The sequence below is a fragment of the Panthera onca genome, chromosome A1 (genome assembly GCF_046562875.1).
Source record: "Panthera onca isolate mPanOnc1 chromosome A1, mPanOnc1 haplotype 2, whole genome shotgun sequence".
Taxonomy (NCBI): domain Eukaryota; kingdom Metazoa; phylum Chordata; class Mammalia; order Carnivora; family Felidae; genus Panthera; species Panthera onca.
The window spans coordinates 112967685-112971703 of record NC_138339.1 but is presented as its reverse complement, the minus strand read 5'-3'; positions in this window follow the sequence as shown (position 1 = coordinate 112971703).

Sequence of the window (4019 nt, the reverse complement as noted above, 5' to 3'; positions counted from 1 at the left end):
GAGATTCTGCATTTCTTACCCACATCCAGGTGATGATAGTGTTGTTGTTTGTGGACCACGTACAGGGGAGGAGAGAGACAATAAAAGAAATTGGTGATTGCTTCCCAAGAACAGAGAGTTGTGGTTTTTCCTGAAACGATGAATAAAATCAAGCTATAATCCACTACTCAGCACAAACAACCCTGCTTCAATGACAACTATGATCCCCAGATAACAATAATGATAGGACATCATTGATTTTAAGACACATCAGTGGTGTAAAAATGTACATATTAGAACTGATGAAATGCAGTATTCAACAAATCAATCACTGAGTTGTACTAGGTTCCAGGCATGTGTTGAGGTAAGTTATCAGACAATTACAGCACGGATTCATAAGACCACACCAGCCCCGCACAGGTTACCAGGAATACACAAAGAAGGGATATTTAACCCTGTCTTAGAGGTGGGGGGTTGGGAATAGGGAGTGGAGGAAAATGGCTTTGTGGCAGCAAAAAACATAATAAGCGTTATATATAAACTTAAAACCTGGGGAATAGGGGTGCCTGGGTGGCTCAGTAGGTTAAGTGTTTGACTTCCTCTCAGGTCATGATCTTACAGTACATGAATTGAAGCCCTTCATCAGGCTCCAAGCTAATAGTGCAGAGTTTGCCTGGGATTCTCACTCTCTCCTCTTTATAGTCCCCCCAACTCACTCATACACACACTCTTTCTCTCTGTCTCAAAGTAAATTTAAGAACTTAAAGGAAAAAATGTGTGTGTGTGTGTATAAAACCTGGGGAATATTTTTCTCCTTTTTGTATTTATTAGTTGGCCTAAATCAAGATCTGGAAGGATATTTTTCTTTTTTTTTTTTTTTTTTTAAATTTTTTTTTTCAACGTTTTTTATTTTTTTATTTTTGGGACAGAGAGAGACAGAGCATGAACGGGGGAGGGGCAGAGAGAGAGGGAGACACAGAATCGGAAACAGGTTCCAGGCTCCGAGCCATCAGCCCAAAGCCTGACGCGGGGCTCGAACTCACAGACCGCGAGATCGTGACCTGGCTGAAGTCGGACGCTTAACCGACTGCGCCACCCAGGCGCCCCTGGAAGGATATTTTTCAACAGGTGTCCTTGTTTTTCCATGGAAGCAATGCTGACATGCTGCAGAATGCTACGAATAGCTCAGACATAACAAATCATGGTCCTGGAAACTAGGACGAGCTGGGACTTAATTTCTTAAAAATTATACACAGGTTTAAAATTTTCCTCCCTGGGACGAAAATTGGGCCTGACAAAATGTGCAATTAGTGACCAGAGTTACTGACGTTCCACTCGAGGTGCTAATGAAGCAATTGCTTAGTGGCCTCCAGAAATACCCTGTTCTCTGCATCAGTCCAACTTTTTCAAGGAAGCTGAACTTCTGTTTTCCATTTGGGTTCTACCTGTGAGCAATAGATTTTAAAATTCAAAAAACAAAGTACAATTGCATAACAAAATGAGAGATTAAAAAAAGCATCATTGGCTTTGTACCTATGAATTTAAGAAAAAATGTATTCACACAAATAAAGGCAACCTACTTTTAAAACAAATTTTCTTTACTAAATGTGTTAAGTATATAAATGTGTATGTGTGTATATATGGATACATGCATATATATATATCACCTTAAGTAACTGGATTTAAGAATTTCGTGATAGCATTTTAAATATTACAGTTTTAGTTACCTTAGACACGTATCAGTGAAAATCAATGATTATAATTTTTTTAAGTTTATTTATTCATTTTGAGAGAGAGCACACGTGTAGGTGGAGAGAGAGGGGAGAGAGAGGAGAGAGAGAATTCCAAGCAGGCTCCACATGCTGTCAGCGCAAAGCCTGATGCAGGGCTTGAACCCACAAATCGTGAGATCATGACCTGAGCCAAAATCAAGAGTTGGACGCTTAACCGATTGAGCCGCCCAGATGCCCCTCAATGATTATAATTCTATGAAAGTTATCCTAATTCACCTTCTCTTTCTAAGAAAAGAATGTTTGCATAATTACTTCCATCTCTTAAATAACTGTCTGGCACATTAAAATTGTAGCATATGTATTGGTAGTCAAACTGGTTTTTAAAAGGTAAATCACTTGGGACACTTGGAGGGCTCAGTCGGTTAAGGGACCAACTTCGTCTCTGGTCATGATCTCTCTGTTCGTGGGTTTGAGCTCTGCGTCAGGCTCTGTGCTGACTGCTCAGACCCTGGAGTCTGCTTCAGATTCCGTGTCTACCTCTCTCTCTGCCTCTCCCGCTCATGCTCTGTCTCTCTCTCAAAAATAAACATTAAAATTTTTTAAAAAATTTAAATAAAATATAAATCACTAGAGATAAAGAAAAAAAAAACTTAGTTGTCATTTTTTACAAATAGTAAACATGTCCAGATTTGAGCTTAATGGGTGCTTTGAAAGAGTTCATAGGAGTACCTAAAATGTGATTGTTACGGGTTGCCTTATGCATGCTCATTGAAAGCAAATGCTATAATCTTACACGTTTTGTTAATAAAAGACAGAAATAATAAGGGATGCAGTTACCACTGTCACTTTCTGGTAAGAGGCGTTGCCTACCTGCTTTACTTCTCCAGGTAAGGATTACTCATTTCCTCTGACATCTTCAAACGTTCTCCTGAACTTCAGGTGACATAATCTGTTGCTACAGTAACTTCTCCAAATACATCAAAAGACTATGAATCAAAGGAATTCAGCTCTAACTTTGATTTGCCACAGCATAGAGCTCCTATTCTCCAAGTCTACCAACACTCCAGTTTGAAAGTGTCCGTGTGAGGTTGCCAACCAGAGATGCATTAAAATATATTAAGTACTCATTCAACTCCCTTAATATCTCAGCTACAGATATTTGCTTCCTGCTGAGATCTGACAGGATTCTAGCTGGAGAAACTGTTAATTATTTTGGACAGCAGAGTTGTTGTTTTGTTTTGTTTTGTTTTTAACTAAGTATCCTATCTTTCCTTAACAAGTTAAGTGGGATTATAATTAGGCATAATTAGACTTCTAGAAAATAGCAAATAAAAGAATAGAAAGTCCAAATTGTCTCTTTTTTTAAAAAAACATGAGGTGTAATTGACCTATATTATTATATTAGTTTCAGGTGTAGAACGATTCAATATTCATGTATATTGTAAGTGATCACCACAATAGATCTAATGAACATTCATCACCATACATAGTTACAGATATTTTTTCCTGAGATGAAACTTTTAAGATCTACTCTCTTAGCAACTTTCAGATATGCAATGCAGCATTGTTAACCATAGTCGCCATACTGTACATTACATCCCAGTTACTCTTTTATTTTATAAATGCAAGTTTGAACCTATTGACCCCCTTCATCCATTCCTGTAGAAGAGATGGCTGGAGCCGTGGTATATCCATTGTGATGATGAAGGAAAGATCAAGAGAATCAACTTTGACCCTGACATTCTTGGGCTGCTGTGCCAGTCCTGGATTACCTATTTCCATAAAGCTCTATGTGGGAGAGGAAAAAAAAAAACAAACTGTCTTGTTTAAGCTACTTAATTTAGATGTTGTGTCACATGCAGCTAAACCTAACTCCTAACCAATAAAATAGTCTATCCAAAGTCAAAGTCCAGCTCAAATCCCAACTCCTTTATCATATTCTCTCTCCACATAATTTTTCAGGTAGGTCAGGAATGATCTCTCCTCCCTTTGAATTCTTATATTATTCACTTTATACTTTTTTCTAATTTGCAACTTAAATATTGTTTATCCCTTCTTAGACTGATAGCTGGTATCTGAAACAGGACTGTAAACTATGTGAGGGCAGGGACTATGTTCTATTTATCCATGGGGTTGATAGTATGTTGTGCCAAAGATATTTGTTGATTTCCTTGTTGATGTAAAGATTAGTTCCCTAACAAAAGTTTTTATGGTCTGAAAAATAGGCAGATTAAATCACATGTAAAGTAATAAATGTAAAGGCCAGACGTCTCAAGAGTTTTGAGTTAGAAAGCTGTTTTTGCTGTT